The sequence below is a fragment of the Cetorhinus maximus genome, chromosome 9 (assembly GCF_964194155.1).
Source record: "Cetorhinus maximus chromosome 9, sCetMax3.hap1.1, whole genome shotgun sequence".
NCBI lineage: Eukaryota > Metazoa > Chordata > Chondrichthyes > Lamniformes > Cetorhinidae > Cetorhinus > Cetorhinus maximus.
Genome location: NC_135887.1, coordinates 31,341,474 through 31,367,140, shown reverse-complemented (window position 1 = coordinate 31,367,140; position 25,667 = coordinate 31,341,474). Strand labels below are relative to the sequence as shown.

At 44.6% G+C, this 25,667-nt stretch overlaps 1 long non-coding RNA gene across 1 annotated transcript in view; it reads left to right on the top strand.

The window, feature by feature from the left end:
- Window positions 1-25,242, top strand: part of LOC144684179 (uncharacterized) — a 36,303-nt gene extending 11,061 nt beyond the window's left edge. Inside the window, exon 4 of the long non-coding RNA XR_013577432.1 lies at window positions 25,130-25,242. This is a non-coding gene — a long non-coding RNA (uncharacterized LOC144684179). The remainder of the gene's footprint in view (window positions 1-25,129) is intronic.
- The last annotated feature ends 425 nt before the right edge of the window (window positions 25,243-25,667 follow it).

Sequence of the window (25,667 nt, the reverse complement as noted above, 5' to 3'; positions counted from 1 at the left end):
AATGACCCCCAGTTGAGCAGACTGTGGATATGGAAGGTGAGTCACATCCAGAAATGTTGTTACTTACATTAGTTCCACAGTACACCCAATCCAGTTAAAATTCTGCCCTCAAAATGTGGCACCATTGTGATGACTAACACAGTGACATAAATTTAATCCCCTCGCACAGAGAGAATGTTGTGGAGGAGGGGTTAAAATTAAGCTAGTCCAATTTCTGGCTTCAGATCGCACCATTCCCATCTGGTACCATTTTACCTGCTGTTCCGAGCAACAGAAAGAGGGGTGAACCTAGGTGTAGTGGGATGGTGGACGTCACAGAGTGTTTGCGATGAGCCACAGTGAATGTGTGAGGATGGCACAAAATAGACGAGCGTGACACACAACGATAGCAGATCTCCTGGTAGGAATAGCTGCAAGCAGGACAGGATATGACAGGGAAGTGACAGCCAACTTTAAAATCAAAAGCCACAGCCTGATGGCACCTTTAGTGTTGTGATACGAGTTTAACATCAAGGGCAGGCCCACATGGTGTTTGGTGTATTTCTATGTTTGCTTAACACAAATTTACCAGTCTCACACATGATTGGTAAACAAAACGTAAGCTCGATTTACTTGAAGCTGTGGTACAGGATTGCTCAGCAGACAGATTTATTTTGAAGATTCAACAGCTATTGTTCACAGGAAAGTACAGCTGCAATTCCTTCACACTACATGCTGCTAGCTAAACTGAAAGCTGCTCTGAACAATGCCTGCTAGGTACATGGTTTACATCCTGGCTACTTATTCATTAGCATAGTCTCTCTTTAAACTATATCACAACATGTGTAACCCACCAACCAAACACAGGAGGAGGCACTGACTGACCTGAAGTGTCCAAAGTAAGTTTTGGAAGATAAAAACAAAAAACTACTGCGGATGCTGGAAATCCAAAACAAAACAGAATTACCTGGAAAAACTCAGCAGGTCTGGCAGCATCGGCGGAGAAGAAAAGAGTTGACGTTTCGAGTCCTCATGACCCTTCAGCAGAACCAAGGGTCATGAGGACTCAAAACGTCAACTCTTTTCTTCTCCGCCGATGCTGCCAGACCTGCTGAGTTTTTCCAGGTAATTCTGTTTTTGTTTGGAAGATGACTTCTGTAAGAAATCCTTGTGGGACAGGAGAAGCAGGAGTGCCCCCACCTTGCAGGCCCCACAAGGAGCCAGTGTTTTGACCTCCCTAGCCTCTTCCTCTGTTGCCATAGCCCTTGTTAACAACTGTGAGGGATGGGATGGTCTTCTGAAGCTGGGGTTAAGGTGCTAGGGTAACAATTCCAAATACTCGGGAGTGCTCGTGGTGAGACTGCAGAAGCTCGGCCCACGGGTTCTCGCCTGATAAAATAAACAGGCAAAAAAAACACAGGCTAGTGATCCTCAATTTCATGCCATATGTCATGCACTGGGACGGCACAGAACTGGAACTTGTAACCCATCATCATAGCAGAATGCAAGGAGCATCACTCTGAATGGCACCAGGACATAAGAATGCCAGCCAAGGGCATCAATGAGTGGCATGGTCTCCTTATTCACCCTGGCAGCTCACAACATTGACAAGAACAAAAATCCATTCAAATAAAATGAGCATCAAGTTAAACACTGACTTAGATACTCTTTAATGCAAAGGAAATGAGATGACAACAGAGCGCTGCAGCAGGAGAGCAGTAATAATGTGACCTTAAAATGGAGCAGACTAATGACTCCAAGCAGTAATTGCTTAGTCATTCCAACATTAGTTTTTAATGCCCACAGATCTTTACTGTGTGGTTCCCCATAAAACAAAACTTCCAGAAGCACCAAAGCTAACTTCTCAAACTCGATGGCTGAACAGTTTTTAATTGAAGAATAATCATATCATCCACATTAATGGAATGTTTAAAGAATTCATTGGAACGGTAAATTACCGAGGAAATTGTTGCATGTGTTGTTCTCCATGGAAATCACATGATGTTGGTAATGGCCTGGAAAGCTGTGACAGTCAGATCATCCCCTTCAATGGTGCCTCTCCTGTATGTAGTTTTTGTAAGATTAAGCTTACTGTCACACTCCAAGCCATCACACTGTGTTCCAGCAAAGAAGTAATGCATGAAATTACACCACAAAAAAACAAGAGCCAAAATTGTCAGAAGCTGACAAGTGAGGTTGGCAAGAGTTAATGTAATAATGGGTGGCACTGAAAGGGAAAGCAGCAAAACACATGATAACAACCGCTCCCAGCAGCTCAGTACACAGGCAGCAAAGAAATTTCGGCCATCCGTGCTGCCCACTTGGAGGGCTTTAAAAAAAACACACACATGCTTATGGGCGTCCAGTGATACCAACTGGAAATTGTGTGTTCGGCCGTGATGCCCTCCGCTGAAGCTCACTCGCTAGACTCACTTGAGACAGATGGCCACGTAAGGGTGGGTCACTGGAGGCTTTCTGATCTCTGCGTAATTGTAGCCCCTGCCACCCCATCACACAAAGACAATTAAGGTTTCAGCCTTGACTCAGTAGTGAATCTGAGTCAGCAAGTCAACGAGCTCAAGTCCAACCCCAGAGACTTGTCCACATAACCTAGACTGACACTCACAGTGCAGCACTGAGGGAGTGCTGAACTCCCTTTTTTCCTGTCAGAGGTGGGTTTTTTTGGATGAGCCATTGGCGGGGATCTTCCAACCCCGACAACAGTAGGCATCGTCGTGAGTGGGACAGGAAAATTTGGAGATCCTGCAACGATGCCTGCCAGTGTCAGGGATGGAAAATCCCGCCCATTAAGCTGAGACCATATTGCCTTCTCAACCATGTGTAAATGGCCCTATCGTTTGTAAAACAAGTAGGGGAGCTTCCCCGAGTGCTCTGGTCAGTATCTACCCCTCAGCCAACACCTAAAAGAAAATGACCTGGTCATTATTGCTTGTGGAATCTTGCTGTGCACAAATTGGCTACCATGATTCCTGCAGGACAATAGTGGCACCTCTTCAACAAATTGGCTGTAAAGTATTTTGAGACATCCTGAAGTGATAGAAGGTACTATAAAAATGAAAGTCTTGTTCTGCTGTATTGTGGTGAACCCCAGAGAGAGTTTGATGGCACTTCACATAAAAAAAAGGATTCAAACTGGCCAGTTATGAGACAACCTGGCTGATTAACATCAGCTTATCGTGCTGTTGCTGCTTCACGTAATGAGGTCTTTGGTTATCGTTATGACAACTGAATCCCATTTCCTGATTCCTTACAGCCCCTAATGTTGGTTCTGTTAATGAGGGGGGGGCAAAATCTTAATGCATTCATCTGGCATTTTTCTGTTCATTAATCTAACACCACCATTGGTCCTTTTAAATAAAGGAGTTAAAATCTCTGATAGCCTGTGTGGCAGAGGAATGTCAGAATATCCTGTCTGTCCAATAATAATCACTAACAGAAAGACTTAGGCCAGAATTTTCCGGCCCCTCCCACCACCAGAATCTTCCGCACCCGCCAAAAGGTAATGGCCTGTGGCTGGTTTGCCGTGTCTCCCGCGGCAGGTCCCACCATGGCAGGGCCGGAAAATCCCGGCCTTAGACTGTGGGGATGAAGCACTTTAGCCAATTCCCTGAAGGTGGTCCCATACCAGCAAATAGATGCACTTAAAGTCGTGCCATAAAAGTAAGCTTTTGAAAAGTGTAAGCTTCTGAAATTAAAATAAACTCTGGTGACCTGCCATATACTGTCAGTCACAGTTTAATCATTGAAAAGTGCTATTCATTTTTTTTATTGAGTCATGGGATGTGGGCATTGCTGGCTAGGCCAGCATTTATTGCCCATCCCTAGTTGCCCTTGAGAAGGTAATGATGAGCTGCCTTCTTGAACCACTGCAGTCCATGTGGTGTAGGTACACCCACAGTGCTGTTAGGGAGGGAGTTCCAGGCTTTTGACCCAGCAACAGTGAAGGAACGACGATATATTTCCAAGTCAGGATGGTCAGTGACTTGGAGGGGAACTTCCAGGTGGTGGTGTCTGTTGCCCTTGTCCTTCTAGATGGTAGTGGGCGTAGGTTTGGAAGGTGCTGTCTAAGGAGCCTTTTTGAGTTCCTGCAGTGCATCTTGTAGATGGTACAAACTACTGCCACTGTGCGTTGGTGGTGGAGGGAGTGAATGTTTGTGGAAGGGGTGCCAATCAAGCGGGCTGCTTCACCCATTAAAAAAATAACAATGATAATGGAAGCCAAAAAGTAGCACTCTACACATGCATTTTAGTGCAGTTCATGGGAGCATAGTAAATGCTTTCTTCAGTGACATATGCAATTTCAATGATATTTATAGTTACATTTGTTTTCCATTTGGGTTATTTTTGCAATGTGTACAGAAGTTCTGGAGATAACTGCACCAGGTCATCAGTCAGCTGTAAAGCAATGGGTTAACAGGCTGGGAGTGTGGACTTTATTGGAACACCAACAGCTTGAATGTGCAGTTACAGCCAAAACATGAACCTGCTTTACTTTTTACAATGTTGACAGACATGCAGTGGATTTCCAACATCATCTGGCTTCATTTCAGATTCCCAGAGGTTCATTTTCTTTGCCTTCTGTGTCCAGCATGACTCCTAATACAGAGAGGCTGACTCCCACTGCTGTGTATTTCAATTCTGAGTCCAGCCATTTATAACTGGCTAGAGTTTGTTTCTCACTGTATGGGGGTGAAATTGGCTTGGGCACACAGTATTCATGAACTGCTTGTTATACTCCCCACTTGCTACTCAGTTCTGATGTTGTCATTGGAGCTGAATTTCAGGCAGAGTTATATAACCCGCATTGGAATCAAGAGGAACTTCTACCTCTATGAACAGTGGACCTCTTAACAGTCTTACCTTGCACTGAGATTGAGACTTGTGTTGAAGAAATCAGATTGTAGTAATTATAGTTCTGATAAATGGAGGATTGTAGCTTTAAGAATAATTCTGTGTTGTAAGATCACATGACCTGTGTAAATCAATGATTTAGCAGTGCTGGAACCTCTAGGAAAGAATTCTTCTTTAGTTATAGAGTTTGTGCACACATGTAGCTGCTGTTGCTGTCTTGGAAATAAAGTTCAATGTTTCCACCAAGAAAGGTTGCCTGGAAAATCAACTCTACAACAAACTGATGACAAGGATAAATCAGATCTGGTGCTGTCCCTCACCCAACGATTGTGAGTATCTAAGATAATTAAAAAGAAAGGAAGATTTACTCATCCGAGATGCCATAGTTTGGCAGAATTGATCCCATTGAACCAGCCACAGACGACTGGTCTCAATATATAGAATGTCTTGAGTTCTACTTTCAAGCCAATGAAATCATGGGGAAGGAAAAGAGGAGAGTGATGTTCCTGAGTATATGTGGGAGCAAAATCTACAGTTTAATTTGAAGCTTGACAGCCCCTAGTGCCCCAGATTCAAAGACTTTCAGTGAATTAGTAGACCTCATTAAGCAGCATTTTCAACCCAAGCCCTCAGTCACAAGAGGTTCAGGTTCAATTCACGGAATAGAGCCACGGGGGAGACCATTGCCACCTATGTAGCAAAACTCAAACAACTAACGGAATATTGCGATTTTGGTGAAACCCTGAATGACACGCTCAGGGATCCTTTGCTCTTTGGCGTGTAAGAGGATGCTATTCAGTGGAGATCACTGACTGCAGTGGATCTCAATTTTAAGAAAGCATTAGAAATAACACTTGTGATGGAAAACACTGTAAGGGATGCACAAGTGATTCAAGATGCGCGTAGTGGCGTCGTTTTCTTAGCTGGGCGGGGACAGTCAGCTGAAAGCAGCGCGAAAAGCCGGGACTCCACTGCAAACCGGGAAACAGCCCCCGCTACCCGAAAATTTAAAGGAAGCAGCTTAGCAGCAAATTCGAAAACTAATTTTTATCAACATGGAAACAATCATACTCCTAACAATTGGCAATTTAAAAAGGTGGAGTGTTATTTTTGTCACAAAAGTGGGCTGATATTGAAACATTGCAAAGCGAGATTAAAACAAGCTTCCAGGCAACAAACAAAGTCCAATGAAGTCTATAGTGTGGAAGAGCCAGAATGTCCCAATTCTGACATTTATTCCTTATTCAAGATGAAAGTTGGGAAGACAGAGCCAATTAGTGTCACAGTGCAAATGAATGGTAAACCCTTAAAAATGGAAGTGGACACTGGTGCTTCTACCACTGTAGTAGGAGAGCACACTTGCAGATATTTAAATAAAGGTGCTCAACAATTATATTTGGAACAAACCTCTGCCAAGTTGAAAATGTAGACAGGCAAAGAAATCCAGGTAAAAGATGTCACCAGAGTACATGTTTATTACAGACACCAAACAGCACAACTACAAGTGATAATATTAGAAGGCAGAGGGCCAAGCCTTCTAGGTAGAAATTGATTGAGGGAAATCGACCTTGATTGGCCTGTGAGATTTCAAAAGGAAGGAGGAAGAGTTCCTGAGTTGAAAAAGGAACAAGGCGTGGTAATTCAGAAAGAGCCTGGAGAGCCCAAGGACTGTAACTGGATGAAAAAGGAGTGTGTAGCCATTCAGCAACCTCAAGCAATGAAGACTGTCTTAAACAACGACATGGAAGAACAGCAGAAGAAACTCAAGGAGACTCATTTGAATTACAGAATTCAAGCTGAAGTGAGTAAGTTTCTCAAAGGAAAGGAAAACCTGTTGAAAGACCTTTACACAGTACAAGGATCCCCCAGGTCAAAGTTTGTACCTCTGAAAAATTATGAAGAGAAACAGGAAGAATGTAACATCACTCTGAACAAACTGAAGAACCAGTTGGCAGAGAAGATGCAGCACTGTTGAAGGTTCCAGGAGGGAGCCAACAGATACAGGAAGGAGACAGAAGAGCTGAAGAATTAGCTGAATGAAGCTAAAGAGGCTTTGAAAGCAAAAGTCGCAGAACTTCCCAAGAGGCGAGTAGATAATGAAGTCATGGGTAGCTCAACTACTGAACTAAACCAAGCTGAGATTTCACCTGAGAGAAGTCTGGCTGACAGTGAAGTAAAAAGAAAGGCTGAGGCTAAATTCTGTGGTAGAAAGAAGACGACACATAGGAAGGGGATGCAGAATTATTGATGAAGTGCCGTCTTCGAACAAGACTAAGCCTGATACTTCCCAATTTGATGGGGAAGGTGGGCAAAAGTCAAGGGAATCAAAAAGTGACTCATGATTTGCATAGTTGTCAGTGACAGTTTACTGCTGGAAAAGCAGTACATGTAAAGAATTTCGGTGGAGGACCAAAGTGGTTACCTGGTAAAGTAAGTTCTGTGACCAGACCATTGTCATACCACGTGGAAGTGGAGGGCCAGATCCCCCGTAAACATGTGAATCATTTAAGAAGAAGGGAGATACCCCAATAAAATGATGTTCCACCTGAAGCCATTGCTGAACCTGTGGTTCCTGTTGACATTGCTCAACCAAGGATAGACATGCTCGATGTCTCTGCCAGAGTGGATGACATTGAACTGCCCGTGCCTAATGAGGCACCTGATGGTAATGAGGTTCCAGAGAACGTGGATCCTGCAAAAGAATCGGAAGCCGTGGAGCTACGACATTCCACACGGATCAGGAAACCACCTGAAAGACTGAACTTGTAATTTCATGACCTGTGTAAATATTATAATGTCATGAGATAAATATCCTTGTAAAGACAAAATGTATTGAAAAGTTAAAGGGGGAGGAATGTAGTAATTATAGTTTGGATTAACGTATGATTGTAGCTTTAAGAATAATTCTGTGTTGTAAGATCACATGATATGTGTAAATCAATGATTTAGCAGTGCCAGAACATCTAGGAGAGAATTCTTCTTTAGTTATAGAGTTTGGTGCACACATGTAGCTGCTGTTGCTGTCTTGGGAATAAAGTTCAATGTTTCCACCAAGAAAAGTTGCCTGGAAAATCAACTCTATAACAGACCTAATTCTTCACCCACCAACTCCCCCAGCCCCTACTATTTATTTGAGCAGAACTCATTCTGAAAGGTGTTGTTCTACTGTCAATGTTCACAGAATATGGTCTAATCAACCTTCTGCTCCATTTGATAGCATCCATCCAAAATATTATTACATTACATGATTGGATAGCCCCGGCCCCTTTCAACATGTAGCTCTGATCACTATAATGAATTGAAGTACAGAAATTATATAGCAGTGTACAAAGGGAGCAGTTTCAACACCCTAATGGTGGTCCTATGATTGTACAGTCATTGTGAGAGAAGGGGATCCCAGCCAGTATCTGACATCTGTCCTAAAAATGAGTAAATGACAATCGTGTCATTTGGAAGCAAACAATATCCCTCAGTGCATACCAGTCACAGAAATGTCTGAGCAAACAAGAGGGTAGCTCCCCATGATCATACATTCACTTCCCAAAGATCTAAAAGTAGGCAAGTAATCAAAAGCAACTCTACCCCCATTGATCTTATGCATTCTGGGCCTGTCCGCTGTGAATTTCTCCAAGTCCAAGAGTAGACCTATCAGATGTTCTTCAATCCTTTTGATATGTTGAGATGAAGATGAGTGGGAGGCAGTTTGTGTGGAGTATAAATGGTAGCGCAGAGCAGCTGGGCTAAATGGCCTGTTTCTCTACTGTAGGCACTGCCGCTGGAATTTAATGCTCCCAGTGAGGGGAGGGTATGGGGGGGCATCAATTTGAGTGTAATGGTGGGGCTGGGCACAGTGTGGCACCATACCCATTGCCTACCCAACTCCACTGGTATTTACATCGATATTTGCATGTCGGGCAGCCTTCCAGCCCTTGGGCCAATTATTGGTCACTTAAAGATCTCCTCCTGCCGCCATTAGTATTTTACCAGCAGCGTGGTGCCCATGCCACATGGCAAGGTTGCCAGGTTAACCCTGGTGGCCAGGCTGCAAGTTTGGGGGGTCATTCCTCCCATTCCCAAGGACTGTCCAGCCGACGGAAATGGCTGCTGCCCACACCACCCCCCCTCCACCACCGATCCGTCTCCCCCCTCCTGAACTCTGCCTCCCTGCCCTCGCTGGGGCCTGTCTCACTAGCTTCAGAGAGGCCACTTGACTTACCTTGAACTCCAGCCGCCAGTGACCCTCCTTTGCAGGGGGTGACTGCAATCCCAACAGTGGCCACAGCTCCTGTTGGCACTGCTGGGGCTGGAGAATTGCCAGCCGTCTTATTGGCAGGCAGCACTTGGAGGTGGGCCATCTTCCCTCACAGGGGCAGAAGTCATGACATTTGGCAATTATCTGCCTGAGCCAACAACCCTGGACAAAGAATGGGCATTTGGGCAAATAGCTTCAAGAAAGAGATAGAGCTTTCTGCCAGGTGAGTTCACCATGTCCAACTCAACCAGTCCTTCTGGAGCTATCAGAGCGAGGACGAAGACAGCCTGTAGTTGCAACAGACACAAGAGGCCCATCAGGGCTGGGGTGATAGGATGCAGGGAAATTAGGAGAGATGGCTCTTTTTTTATTATTCTTTCACAGGATGTGGGCATCGCTGGCGAGGCCAGCATTTATTGCCCATCTCCACAATGACTGTGCAGCGGTCACCTCTACCAAAACTGTGATGGACAGATGCATCTGCCACAGGTAGATTTGTGAGGAGGAAGTCAAGTAGGGACTTTCTCCTTCATGTTGGTTCTCTCAATACTGTCTGCAGGCCCAGTCTGGCAGATATGTCCTTTAGAACTTGGCCTGCTTAGTCAATGGTGGTGCTACTGAGCCACACTTTGTGAGGGACATTGAAGTCCCAACCCAGAGTACATTCTGCAACTTTGCTGCCCTCTGTGCCTCTTCCAAGTGGAAAAGTACAGATTCATCAACTGAGGGAGAGCGATAGATGATAATCTACCACATGGGAGGTTCCCATGTCCATCTTTAATCTGATGTAATGAAGCATCATGGGGTCCAATAATTTCATTTCAAAAGTGCAAAGCAGCTTGAATGCAAATTTGGGCCATTAAAGTTATTGCCAATGAATTTTGAATCAGACAGTATGATTTTAACAACTGACCAAGATTTCAGTCAGATTTAAGTTTTGAATGGTTGTTAAGTTGCAGTGAATCTAAGATGAGAAGGCAGGAGTAGAGGTCAAAATGAACTGTGAATGAAGAAGAACTTGTATTTAGATGGTGCCTTTCACAACCTTAGAATGTCCAAAGTCCCAAAGCACTTTACAGTCAATGTATACTGTACATTATGTATTACAATGTACTTTATAAAGGTAGTCACTGTTGTAATGTAGCAAACTCAGTAGCCAACATGTACACAGCAAGCTGCCAGGTAATGTTTTTTAGTGATGTTGGTTGAGGGATAAATATTTGCCATCAGACTGGGGAAAAATCCCAAGCTTTTCTTTAAATAGTGACATTGGATCTTTTACATCTACTTGAGAGGACATATGAGTTTAGTATCTCATCCAAAAATTAGCAGTGCTCTGAGTGCTGCAGTCCCTCAGTACCACTCTTAAGTGCCTGAATAGATTATGTCCTTAGACCCCTGGGCTGGGACTGGAGCACACAACTTTTTGACTAAGAGGCAAGAGAGCTTCCACCGAGTTAAAGATACCTGCTGTCTGTGATTTGAATTTGAACTGAGTGGCAATTGTTGATTCACGTGAAAAGAAGAAATAATTGGGATAATGATTTAAACTTGAATCAAAACCACAGGCTAAAATCTGGCCAATTCTCCATGTGGGGATGCAGTTGCTGACTTTGTCCAGTTTCTGGTATGCCCAGGTTACATTGAGTTATGTCGGATAGAATTTTCCGATGCCATCAGCTACAGGTCCTGACGGGCAGGACCGGAAAATTCAGAGGCCAAAAGTCGGATTCCCGCCAGTGGGAAAACAAGTTGGAATTTTCCCCTCACCACTTTCATGTTGAGTTGGGTTTCCCACTGATCCACGTCAAGATCGGTATTTGCATGCATTAGCATGTCATGAACGCTCATTAAAAACGCAACTCGTCAGAATACCTCCCAATTACAGCCAGACCAGCAGGAAATTAGTCCGGTCTGATTCACGACCGGATATAAGTAGCGTGCAGCTGTCCACTCTGACTTTACTCGTGACTTCGAGGTGAGTGCAACATTTGGAGCCTAGCTGCAACACTGGGTCCTCAGCGATGCCAGAGCTAGCACACACTGTTGGGGGTTTATGCTTGGGTTGCTCACGGTGGGTGCCACAGGTGTTGAGCTCGGCGACTCATGGTGGGTTAGTGTGGCATGAGAGGGAAAGATTGCACATGGGCTCATGAGTGGTATTGGGGGGGGAAAGCTTGCACAAGACGGACGGGTTGCACAGAGACTCATGGAGAGTCACGTAGAAACCAGTGAGCTGAATGAAAGACAGCCCTAAAGTTCCAAAGAATCACGACCCTCAGAGAAAAAATTTCTCCTCATCTCCGCCTTAAATGAGTGACTCCTTATTTTTAAACAGTGACCCCTAGTTCTGGATTCTCCCACAAGAGGAAACATCCCCTCCACATGCATCCTATCAGGACTCCCTCAGGATCTTAAAGGTTTCAATTAAGTCACCTCTCACTCTTCTAAATTCCAGTGGATACAAGCCTAATCTGTCCAGCCTTTCCTCATAAGACAAGCCACCCATTCCTGATATTAGTCTAGTAAACTGTCTCTGAACTGCTTCTAATGCATTTATATCTTTCCTTAAATAAGGAGACCAGTGCTGTACACAGTACTCCAGATGTGGTCTCATCAGTGCCCTGTACAACTGAAGCATAACCTCCTTACTTTTGTAATCAATTCCCCCTCAGAATAAATTATAACATTCTATTAGCTTTCCTAATTATCTGCTGTACCTGCACACTAACCTTATGTGATAGCAAGAGGACAAATTAGTCTGAGAGCCAAATGCAATGGTGTCAGGAAGATATAATAATTTCCATACTGTTATTGGAATTTATTGTGAAATAGAGTAATAGTGGGATGTGTGTGTGTGTATGTGTGTGATTTAACTGAATTAGAGGCAGCTAGTCTGGGTGCTTTGATGTAAGAAGAGAAGGTAGGTTTGAAATGTTAATTAGGGAAACATGGGGGTAGTTAAGAACCATAGGTGTCAAGGAAATGTTTGCATTTTTAAATAAACCACACTAGATTGTTTTCAAAAGAGGGAGTGAAATGTATCACCTGGACAACTGAAGTTTAGAAAGAGTGTGTTTATTTTTCCTAAAGATTACTGGTAAAACTTAGTGCTGTGAGAGATTTTTATTATCAGAAGGTAAAGTCCAGAAACATAGTGAAACAATGGGTTATTGCATTCAAAGGGGAAAATATGTATAAAGAAGAAAAGATTAGTTGTAAGGGGAGGCAATCTAAGATTCAACAAGTGTGAAATGCCTCCAGCCTGTATGTACCAAACTTCTGCCCCCAGGGACTGAAGTGAAGAGAACTCACTTTGAATCCGACTGTTTAGGGTATCGTGTTTCTTTGCATTGGGTCTTTTAAAATCTATGTATCTTACTGTTGTCTTAATGAAAGTATAACTGGGAGTTAGATTTATTAGGGGATTTAGAAGTTATCATAGCAGTAACTTGTAGATCTACGTATGTATTTAAAATCATTTTTCTTATTAATAAAGGTTTAATTTAGTTTAATAAAAACTTCTTAAGATTCGGCAGTCTTATTCCTGAATTCAAATCTCTCATTTCGAAACATACAAATTGAAAATTATTTGTGACAGTTGTTTCAAGTTTTCCTGTGAAATTTGAACAGCTTAGCATTTACCATCTGCTGTATTATAACACAATGGCAAGAAGGAAGATCTAGAGTTCCATATCATGGGTGGGACACAATGTACACTCACCTCAGCTAGAGCAAGTCTAAAACCTCGACTGGCAACCCTGAATGTGCCAACAGAGATTCACAACATGTCATAGCGCACAAAACCATTGTTTGCCGAACAGATCTTAGAGGAGAAGATGTGTTTACAGGGTTGGGGTGTCTACCCTAGGACATCCTGTAAGACCATCAAGCATCTGCTGAGAAGAGTTCCAGCTGCCCTCAAGTCAAGCCTAAGAGGCAAGATAGAAGAGCTGGAAAAGAGGGGAGCAATCAAAAAAATGACAACTCCTACAGACTGGATTAGAAGCATGGTAGCAGTGAAACAACCCGGAAAGCTACAAATATGCTTAGACCCAAAGGATCTAAATGAAGTGCTGAAGAGATCTCACTACCCCATGCCAACCATCGAAGAAATTTTGCCACAACTTGCCAAAGCAAAGACATTCACTACACTAGATGTGAAGGATGGTTATTGGCAAATTAAGTTGGATGGAAGCAGTAGCTTCCTAAACACATTCTGGTTGCCATTCGGGAGATACAGATGGTTGCGTGTGCTGTTTGGCATTTCCAGGGCTCCAGAAGAGTCTCAACGCAAACAGTATGAGATAGCCAGTGATTTTCCTGGAGCAGAAGTCATGGTGGATGATCTGCTAGTCTATGGATGTGGAGACACAATGGAAGGTGCCATAGCTGACTGTGATCAGAATTTAATGCGACTGCTAGAGAGAGAGCTCATATCAGATGACTCTGAAGCTGAACATGAACAAATTGCAACTGAAGACGCCTGAAGTCAAGTACATAGGTCATGTACTGACAGGCAAACGTATTTGCCCAGATCTTGACAAGGTGAGAGCTGTAGCAGCAATGCAGCGACAAATAGATGTGAAAGCAGTGCAACGATTTGTTGGATTCATGAACTATTTAGCTAAAATTTTGCCTAATTTGTCAGCTGAGTGTAGGCCATTATGCAAGCTCACTGCCAAGGATGTGCTGCAGTATTGGGGCATAGCACAAGAAACAGCGCAGTCTAAAATCAAACAACTAGTGACAACAATACCAGTGCTGAAGTACTATGATGTCACCTTTCAGTGTTACACCAGCGAGATGGGTCTGGGAGCAACTCTGATGCAGCAAGGACAACCGGTCACATTTGCATCCAGGGCACTAACGCAAACTGAACGATGCTTTGCTCAGATCGAGAAAGAGTGCCTGGCTATTGTTTATGCCTGTGAGTATTTTCATCAGTACCTACTCGGGAGAGACACAGTAACAGTGGAATGCGACCACAAGGCCCTTCAAAGCATTTTTCGCAAACCACTACTATCTGCTCCAAAGTGCCTGCAAAGAATGGTACTTCATTTACAGAGATACCATCTGGATGTGACATACGTGCAAGGAAAACAGATGTACATTGCAGACATGCTGTTGGGAGCACAGCCTCCCATAAAGAAAGCTGAGGAAGCTATAGTAGAATGCCACATCTTCCAGATTCAACGTGAAGCAGCAGCTAGACATGATCTGGAAGCCATCTACCCAGCTGAGACATTGAATCTGACAGTCAAGCGGCTTGCTGAAATCAAACGGACTGCCCAACACAATGTAACTCTACAAGCGCTACAAGAAGTAATGATGAAAGCACGGCCTGAGAGCGTCAAGGACATACCTGTGGTCACAAAAGCATATTGGGTATACCGAGACGAAGTGACAGCCCATTATGGCATCATGCACAAACGAAATAGAGCCACCCTCCATAAGGAGATGAGAGGAAAGACACTAAAGCACATCCATGCAAGCCATCAAGGAATTGAGTCGACTCTGAGAAAGGTAAGAGAAGCACACTACTGGCCAAACATGAGCAATGAAATTAAAGACCACATTGGTCAGTGTTGTTCATGTAATGAATACCAAGCTAAACAAGCTAGAGAGCCATTGATGATGCATGAAATCCAAGACAGGCCATAAATGAAGCTGGGAGTAGGCCTTTTCACTTTGGTAGGAACTGATTATCTTTTCACTGTAGACTACTATTCTGACTACTGGGAGTTTGACCAGCTGACTTCAGTGATGACGAGAGAAAAAGTAGAATGCCTGAAAGCATTCACTTCAGTCGGTACAGCATTCTAGATATTGTGATGAGTGACAATGGCCCTCAGTTCACAAGCCAAGAATTCAGCCAGTTGTCATGATGTGGCAAGTGATGTGCGCCAGGCAAACTAAATCCACAAAGGAAACTTGGCCATGCTATCACAATGGTTTTGAAATTTTTATTTATTACGAGAAGATTTGGGCACTGAATTCAGAAGTAATGAGTCCACTAACACCTTTAGAGATTTTTAAAAACTAAATTAAAATATTTATTAACAAAACAAAAATTTCAAGCACATTCTTAAGATTACAATTACTTAATACTATAACAAATCCCAAAATTCCTAATTAACCTGACTCCCAACTACATACCCCGTTTAAGGCAACAGTCCAAAAAAGGATGTAAATTTAGATAGCAAACCAGCAAGTTTACCACAGCATCCACTCAACAGTGGAATTCCAAAGGCATTTCTCCAATTTTAGTTACTGGACATAAGAACATAAGAACAAAAGAAAAAGGAGCAGGAATAGGCCATTCGGCCCCTCAAGTTTGCCTCACCATTCAATAAGATCATGGCTGGTTTGCTGCAGGCCTCAACTCCTCTTTCATGCCAGCTCCTCATAGCCCTCAACTCCCGGATATTTCAAAAATCTATCTACCTCCCCTTTAAATACTGTCTGTGATCTAGCCTCCACAACTCTGAGGTAGACAATTCCAAACATTTACTACCCTCTGAGAGACACAGCAGACTTTTGCAAACATGGCTGGAGGTTTCTCTGAGGCTGCCTTACACATTTCTTTTAGTTCTTATATGGCCCCACAACATCACCTTCCTTCCTTCTTTATATATGTTTCTCTCTTTTTAATCAGTAACTTCCATTATTCTATATGTCTTCGGAAATGTACTTTTCCCATAAAAATCTTTCATGTTGCCAATATAGTCAGTACCTTTTGGGAAAAATAAACATCGTAACCTTGCCCTATTTAACTTGTTAGTTGTAAACATCCTACCATCCCATTGAAACTCAAACAACTCCTTCACTTATCTAAAAATGCAAATTTCCTTCACACCCTACATGCTAAGACTTCATCCATGTTTATTCATTAGCATTTCAAATACCTTTTACCCCCAACTTCTTTTGATAATTTCACACTTGCAGCCTATCTGACTCTAATGTAATTAAATTACACAGACATAACCATCGACACTCACACCCATAAACCTACCTTACAATAAACCACAATAATATTATGAAACTTATTATAGTTTTGTGACACAATTCACAAGGGATTGGGAAATTCAGCAATTCAGAAATCCAACTCATCATCTCCACACTATCCCCAGCTGAATGGAAAGGCTGAGGCGACAGTGAAAATCGTCAGGAAATCGAGCAAATCTAGAACAGATGTACACAATCCTCAAGTGGAGAAACACACCGACTGAAGGCATGAAAAGCAGCCCTTTCCAGAGGCTGATGTCACACCATGCATAAATTACCCTTCCAATAGCAAAAAGCCACTGAAGCCAGAAGCAGTAACAGGTGTGAGTAATAAGCTCAAGGTGAAACGACAGAAAGCCAAATTTCAGTTTGACAAGACTGCCAAACCATTACCAGAGCTGAGCATTGGAGAGCCAGTCCGGGTGCAAATCTCCAACGCTCTTAACAGGAGTCAGCCCACGTGGAAACTTGGCACATGTGTAGAGAAATTGTCACCTCGATCATAGGCAGTGGAAGTGTACGGCCAAATATACTGGCACAACTGTAGGCATATCCAAACAACTAGCGAAGCTGTTCCTTCACAGCAATTGGCCGGTCAGGGAGAAGGGATCTCACTAGCCGTACTGAGTACAGAACTACCATCAATCCCAGAGGTCCATCTGTCCCCAACAAAGGTAATGGAACAACAGTCACCAAGGCAGCAAGCATCATGGGAACGACATCCTCCAGACAAGGAACGTCACCCAGGCAAACAGCCAATGTCAACACATACGCAATCCATTAAGAGACCTGCATGGTTAGAAGGTTATGGGTGGAATTGTCCCAGATTTATATTAAGTGCAGTAGCCGGCGGGAAAAAGGGTGTTTTACCCGTTGGCCGCAATGGCGGCTTTTTACGCTGTATCCTCCCAATCCCATCTCATTAAGAATGCATTTCCAGGAAAGATGCCCGGTTGCTGGTGGGACGTCCTTTCATTCACCTGCCCCACAGTCACATCAGGCCCTCAATAAACAGGCCATATTTAAAGGCCGTCCCTGAAAGAGCCAGCACTCTTCAAGGGATAGGAAGCTGCTGTGAACTGATGGCTGCCAGAGGGAGGAAAGATGCTGCCCCCAGATTTAGCGAAGCCTGCCTTGAGCACCTACTGGACGCAGTGGAGGTCTGCTGTGATATCCTCTACGCCTGCTCTGGGCAAAGACCAGCAAGCAAAGTCACCAATCCAGCATTGGAGGTGGTAGCAGCAGTGGTCAGCGCCAATGCCCTGCAAAAAAGGACAGCACCCAGTACTGGAAGAGGATGAATAGTCTCGTCTGTTCCGCCAGGGTAAGTCACTCTTCTCATCATCATTCTCAACTCACACACTCACAAGCCCATCACACATCCACAGGGATCTCACACCTCAAGGGACAACACCACTAACTCTCACAAACACCCTAACATCTCCATCAGGCTCATATCCTCTGGAGCTCACGTCCTCATCCCCTCCATGGCTCTGCTCACCACACAAACATTCTACACAGTGCTATGTGCCCTGCTCACACTCTTTCCATCTGTTTTCATGCAGGAGAAGCCGGCTCACATCAGCAGGGAGAGGTCCCAAGTTAGGCCTCTCGCTCAGAGGAACGTGCCATTGTGCTGACTGGTGACCATGCCTGCCGTGATGGTGAGGTTGGCAGCGAACACCCACGTAAGGATCCTACTACACATCATCCCTCTCTCAACGCAAATGTGAATGGTCTCTCTCCTGTCTTTGATGCTGCTGCCATGCACTCATCATCTCTACTTCAATTCACAGGGATCTCTGCCAAGTGACTGACACCCTCAGCCAGCCAGTCCCTCAGCTCCATCCACATCCTCACCCCCAGCCAAGAGGACACCTCCTCTCTTGAAGAGCTGGAAATAAGCAGCCTGGAAGACCTGTCACAGCGCTTACCCACACCCTCCACCAGCGCAGAGACACACACCTCGGTGGGACCTAGATCTAGAGCAGGCTCGGGTTCACAATATGGTGGTCACCGCATGGACACGTCACTGCAGCAGCAGGTGGCAGGTTCAGCCAAACTCCCTGGCACTCAGAGGACTGTTGGGGAACAGGCATCTGTGAGGTCCGAGTCAGAAGACAAACCTCTGGATTTGGCCTTCCAACTCATCATGGAGAGCCAGCAGAAAGTGGGCAAAGTGCTCTACAGAGTGGCACGTGAGTTGGAGGAGGGCATCCACCTGTTTTCTGATGAAGAGGTGCCCATATGTGTGTGTATGGAGTTCTCCATAGGAAGGATGGCAGGTGCCATGGAGACCCTGGTCCAGCAGAGCACAGAGATGCACACAGACCTGCATTCCATCGCGGTAGCAATGGGTGAGTTCCTGCAGTGGCAATGTGAGAGGGAAACGGGGCACCTCGACATCCCTCCAGTGCTCTTTCCCCTCAAGGAGGCAGATCGGGGCCCTCAGGCATCTTAGGAGACGAGGAGCAGCAGTTAGGCACCCCAGGGTCATCCAGTCATGAATCTCAGAGGCTGTCCCCTCCCTCCAAGTTCCCTTAGCCTTTTTCCCCCTCAACTTCATCCTTTGTTACCGCAGAGGGAACAGCTGCCCTCAGGAGGACAGCCAAAGCAACCGGGGCCCTCAAGGCCTCGGCTCTCCAGAGGAACAATGCTGAAGTCATCAGAGGCAATGGGGCCAACCATGGCACAGGTTGTCTCCACCCCTACTGTGGATGTCAGGGCAGCACCTAGAACGAGTGGTAGGCCTAGAAAAGTGAAGAATTGCACAGGTAAACACATTTTGTCACTTTATAATCTGAAAATATATTCACTTTCACTCATTAATGTGTATTGATGTCTTTCAGCTTCATTTACAGGCTTCGCAAATTCTCCCCCTGCATCCACACCCCCTCCACTAGTAGTTCGGCTGCACGCAGCTGGTCCACGAGTGATACTGGAGGGAGAAGTGTGTGTGTGGCAGGGCCTTCAAAGCCTAGCAGATCCTTCCTCCATCACACTAATCCCAATATCCTGAGCATTTTCAATGCTCCCTGCTGGGGTTCTCTTTCAGTTGTCCATCTGAGCTGCATCTCCTCCCACCCACAGATCACACTCCCATGCAGCGCCTGCACCGGGAACCGCCCAGGTTCTTTTCACTTTCAATTTTGAAAAATGGCACTGGTGAAGTATGTCTTTAGCTCTCCTGTCCTTTCCCTCCCCTAGTCACTCATGTCCTTTTCCTAATTGGCATGACCTTCCACCCCCCCACTTGTCACCTACCTGCCAGAACTTTTTCTTTCCAGGGTGACCAGTTGAATGTGCATGTTCCTTACCTTCCTGAGAATCCCAGACACATCCACATTGACCTCTCCGACCTCCTCCTTCCCACCTCCAGGGTCAGTGTCTGCATTCGAGTCCCCACCAACCACCCTTGCCGTCCCTTTTACCGTTACCAATGGTCGCACATCATCTCCCACCTTACCAGTTCACTTTGCCCTCTCTTGTTCTCACCATTCCCTCCTGCCATGCCCACCCTTATTTTGCTCACCAGGACGCAGTCATCACCTCCACAGACCCCTCCCTTGCACATTCACCTGGACATCACATCCCCCTTATTCCTTCCTCCACCCTTACTCTTTCCTCCACTCTTATTAATGGGCTGGATTTTCCAGCTGATGTGCGGGTGGCAGAGCCGCACGTTAGTGCTTAAAATGCTGCGCGAGCGTGCCGACGTCAGCGCACAGCATCGCGATATTTTGGTCGGCGGGCACGCTATGCAGCGCAACGCACACCCACCATTAATTAAAGGCCTCATTAAGGCCATTAAGTGACCAATCAACCGGGATGTTGAGGGGCCCGTGTGAACTTTGGGTCGGTGCATGGGCCCAACAGGCAGGAGAGTAAGTGATTTTTTTCACAAACCTCATCCAGTGGCGGGATGAGGTTTGATTTCGGTTTTTAAAAAGTTTACTAAAGTGTTTGTGCACTTCATTAACATGTCCCATCTCGTGTGACATTTTCACATGAGGGGGACATGTTAATGATTTTTTTTATTTTTCTATTTTTAATGTCTCACAGACTTTCAGTGATCTCCCTGAGGCACTACTTTGCTTCAGGAAGATTTGCGCACTCTTGCAGTTGGGGAATCCCCCCCTGCCCGCACAGGAAGCACTTCCCGTCGGGCGGCACGCTGGGTGGGCCTTAATTGGCCCACCCACGTAAAATGGCGGCGGGGCCCATTTCGGCGGCGGCGATTGGCTGCCCGCCCACCGCCGAGTCGGTTGGGCCCGCCCGCCCATCAAGGGCAAAATTCAGCCCGATGTTTTTTATTTTGTTGCAGTCTTTCTCAGTATTAAATATACCCCACAATTTGGTGTCATCCACAAATTTAGAAATTGTACTTCTGATTCTCAAGTCCAAATAATTAATGTACATTGTGAAAAATAGTCTCAACTCCAATCCCTGTGCAATGCCACTTCCCACCTTTTACCCCTTAACCTGTCATCTGTCTTCTTTTTCGTAGCCAACTCGTTGTGCTTTCTGCTACCTGTCTCGTGAATCCACACTTTCTGATCTTAATCATGAGTCCATCTTACCAAAGGCTTTTTGAAAATCCATTGCCCTCATTCCTGACTGCTCAAGCCATTTATCAGCCGTGTTAAATACCAGGCCAAGAAATTCTGAACTAACCAAGGTAAATCTTATTGGAAAAAGAAATATATGCCTGGTACATTCATCAAGCAATATGTGTTCTCTTCAAGCTAAAAGCTACTGCGGATGCTGGAAACCCAAAACAAAAACAGAATTACCTGGAAAAACTCAGCAGGTCTGGCAGCATCGGTGGAGAAGAAATCATTTAACGTTTCGAGTCTTCATGACCGAAGTTCTGCCGAAGGGTCATGAAGACTCGAAACGTTAACTGATTTCTTCTCCACCGATGCTGCCAGACCTGCTGAGTTTTTCCAGGTAATTCTGTTTTTGTTTTGTGTTCTCTTCATCCTGGTTGTATTAAACCCAGTTTAATATATATAGTGAATTGTTACAATTAAGAAAAAAAGTATTAAGAAAAGAGTATTGTATTATGCAACAGGCAAATGTTTTAGTTTACTGTTTAAATGCAGAGCGTTATTCCATTATTGTCAACAAATGGGGTTGTTACAGGTCTTGCATCTGTTTTAGACATTCACTGGGGTTTGGTGATGGTGTAAAGTACATGTGTCCTACATTCTGGATTGTCTGTATTTCCCAATATCTTTTCTAGTCCAACACATTTGCTTTTATTTTTATTGTGCTTTTTTCTTTCCCCTTTAACTATTCAAACTGCAAACATGATTATTACATATTCATTGGCCCTTAAATGTTTCCCTACCTTCAGGTCAAATATTTATTCCAGTATGTTAAACAGAACAAAGTCCAGTATTGTGGCTTTTCCCATTTAATATGTAAAGTTCTGTTTTAGAAAAAAACCTCAATACATTTTGCCATTCTGCCAGGCTGCCTCTGGGTAGTTAAGTCCCAGCCCTGATTACATTACAGTCCCATTATTTCTGCAAACTCCTTTGATTGTCTATCATTGCTTCCCTCTATCTCTATCACTATCATTTGCTGATCATCACGGACAGTCAGAATTCCTGCAGGGCCTTTGTTATTTCTCAATACAATCCAGAGAAACAGAAGGATCCAGAAGATCCTTCTTTTAATGCAGCAATCCTTAGCTAGCAATTCCATTCTCTTACTTTATATGTTTGCAATTACTCTGTCCAGATTAAAGTCAGAAATGTTTCAGTGCTGAAGGCACGCTCGAGTTAAAGCAGTGATGTTACCCAACATACCTCCCACAGTAATCATTGCTTCTATTCTGTACAAGACGACTTCCACTCTGACCTGTTTCTCTTCCTCTTGCTTCTATTTTTCCCGATTTATTCCTCCAATATGCATCTCCGTGACCTCTCATCTGCTCCAAGGTTATTTTCTGCATCCCACCCCATGTGCTCACCACCTATACCAGTAGGGCATGCAGAGATATTGAAAATTATAAACAAGAACTGTGGCTTGAATAAGAACAGTGCACAGAGATTCCCTTTTACAATAGAAAGCAGAAATGGACTGTAAGCTGTAGCTGAGTTAGGATGCACAGTACAGTCTGAACTTAACACGGCAGATTGTACCCACTTGAAATGGCGATGGGAAGAAAGAATGGCAACACTGTACGTATTTGGTAAGGGTGACAATCTGAATTTGGACCATCAAACATATCACAAGTATGTTTTGATTTGAAGAATGCGATTTCAATCTTGGAATGGGTGTTGTATTTAAGTTGGTGAATGCACTGATGTGAACTTCAGGTAGTAAAATGGGATTGAGGTTTACTTGTGAATGAAGCTCACAAAGATTATGTTAAATTCTGTAATTTGATTCAGGCAAATTATCCCTTGACAGGAGAATGGAATGAGGCTCTGAAACCATCTTTCAGCACTTCTGCCTCAATTAATTGTGGGGTGGTGGAGGCACAGTGGTAATCATAGAATGTTTACAGCACAGAAAGAGGGCGCTTGGCCCATCATGTCTGGACTGGCTGAGAAACAAGCCACCCAGCCTTTCCAGCATTTTGTCTGCAGCCCTACAGGTTACGGCACTTGAGGTGCATATCCAGACACCTTTTAAATGAGTTGAGGGTTTCTGCCTCTACTATCACTTCAGGCAGTGAGTTCCAGACCCCTATGACCCTTTGGGGAAAAACTTTCTCATCTCCCCCCTGGTATTTCTACCAATCACTTTAAATCAGCCACCTCTGTTCCAAGGAGAACAACCCCAGCCTATCCAATTTTTCCTCAAAGCTGCAATTTTCCAGTTCTGGTAACAACCTTGTAAACCTCCTCCCTACCCTCTCTAGTGCAATTGCATCCTTTCTGTAATGAGGTGACCAGAACTGAATACAGTACTCAAGTTGTGACCTGAACAGTTCCAGCAAAACAATTTTTAAAAATTCATTCATGGGTTGTAGGCATCATTGGTTAGGCCAGCATTTGTAGTCCATCGCTGATTGCCCTTGAGAAGGTAGTGTTGGGCTGCCTTCTTGAACCACTGCAGTCCATGTGGTGTCCATGTACACCCACAGTGCTGTTGGGGAGGGAGTTTCAGGATTTTGACCCAGCAACAATGGAGGAACAGCGATATATTTCCAAGTCAGGGCAGTGAGGGGTTTGGAGGGGAACTTTTGTCAGAGATTAATTACATCAAGGCATCATTAATACGTAGAAACCCCATTTATTACTTGTGCACAAGGGAGACAGCACACAAAAGAGCTACTGTACAGTCTCGTAGCAGAATACGCACAGACCTGTTAAAAGCATTTTTACAGACAATCAGTAAATTTTGCACAAGCCTATCCGCTTATTTGCATAAGTTAACTGACCAATCCATATAGTAGTAAATTTTTGTTCCCAGCACAACAGATGTTGCGCTTATGCCAATGCTTATCATGATCCCGATTACATTCGCCTGAGAAAGATCAAAATGGAATGTCTCAGGGCTCATCCTACAACTGTGGTCAGACAAGATGGTATTGTTCTCAAGGCTGCAGTATTTTTCTCTTAGGCCTAGGCATATAATTCAACTTCCCCATTAACCCTTTTAGCACTAAATGGGTTCCCTGTAGTTGCCTAGGCCACCACACTTCCCCCCCTTTTGTCCTACAAGGACAATCCACCACCCTTAGCCAAGTTCCATGTATCCTAGCCGCCGGGCTTCATCCTCAGTGGGGTCCTGATTCCTGAGCAGAGGGAAGGAATAGATAACTAGCTTGCCACCAGGACTCTGGAGGTTCTGTAGTCAGCAGACAGAGCGGATGCGGCAGGTCTGATTGAGCTGCAATGCTCACAGGGCCAGCAAGTCGAGGCAATCAGTCTGATTTTTGTAATTGCAAGGTCCAGACTCTTCAGTGTAGTAGCCATTAGAGGTCCAAGTGGAGGTGGAATTATTTTGAGGTGAGATTGTATGATCGTTGACAATCACACCCACCCACGATAAAGTATGTGAGACTACCCTCAGATCTCGGGACCTGCGAAAGACACACCATCTCATTGGCCTTGCATTCCCAAAAGGTGGTCATAGGACCAGACTAGTTGTGGAACCGAAATCAGCCCTCCTGATAGTTATAATCAGCAAGGTAGGCACAGGAACCCAATGGCAATTCGCCCACCCGAGTACTACCCTTGGTATAATTTCTCCTGACGCAGAGCCAGGCCAGCCCCTTAACAACCACAAAGGTGGGCTCCCGTCCTCAAATGGGCATTCGATGAACGAGGACCCCTGTATTACTTATGGACCATGTAGAATCAGAGGGAAAAGCCAAAAAATGCATCTCTGAGGAGGAGGGGTTAACAGGTAAATGAGTACAAATCCAACATTTAGTCCGATTAACTTGCGAGGCTACAGCCTGCATTCGTTGAACCGCAGAATTGGTAGTCCATGCCCCCGCAAGGACCACGCAGGACAGGATCCAAATCAGAGTCAGCATTCTGATGGCTCAGTTAAAGTTCCTGCACAAGCACTTCCATCTGAAGTCAGCGTCCGCTTGACGTGCGATGCGTGTATCCACAAGGGTCATCCTTCGACCTTCACGGCCGTATGGGTGGTGAGCAGGACTTGGAAAGGTCCTTCCCATCGAGGTTCCAAACAGTTCTTTCTCCTGAAGGTCTTTACCAGGACTAGGTCCCCGGGCTGGTATTGACGGCAGTCTTCAATGGTGGGCTTTTTATGAGCTTCTACTACCTGTGTATGCAAGCTTTTGAGAGAATCAGTAAGCACTATACAGTATGTAATCATTCCCTCATCCATAGCATGGATGTCCATTTCCCTAGCAGACAAAGGTGGTGCCACTGGGAGGCGCATAGGACGTCACATTACAACTTCATAAGGGGGAAGGGAGGTGGTATAGTTAGGGTGAGAGCGCATAGTCATGAGCGCCAGAGGTAGAGCTTCAGGCCATTTCAAACCGGTTTCCTCATGAAATTTAGCTAATTTGTTTTTCAGAATACCGTTTTGTCTTTCCACCGCCCCAGTGGACTGGGGGTGATATGGGCAGGAAAGGTGATGGTTGCATTGTAAGGCCTAAAACGGTTCCTTTATCACTTTAGCGATAAAATTTTATCACATGATAAAATCTCTGGTATCCCAAACCTGGGTATGTTTTCACGTAACAACAATTTTGCAACAATAATAGCATCATTCTGTTGGGTGGGATACGCCTCCACCCATCGGGAGAACAAACATACTATAACTAAAACATAATTATATCCCATACGTTTTGTATAAAGTCCATTTGTCCATGGCTGGGGTCTCGTACCAGCAGTCACTGTGGGCGTCTTGCCTGGGTTATGTCTTTGACAAAGCAGACATTGTGAAGGTATTTTAGCTGCCATGATGAAAAACCCAGGCACAACCCACATCTGCTGTGCCATTCTGTTCATCTCCCCTTTGCCCCAATATTTTCTACTCTGTATAATGTTCTGCCAGGTGTTCACATAAGTATGACAGGTATTACTAATACAATGCCTATTAGCATATTACT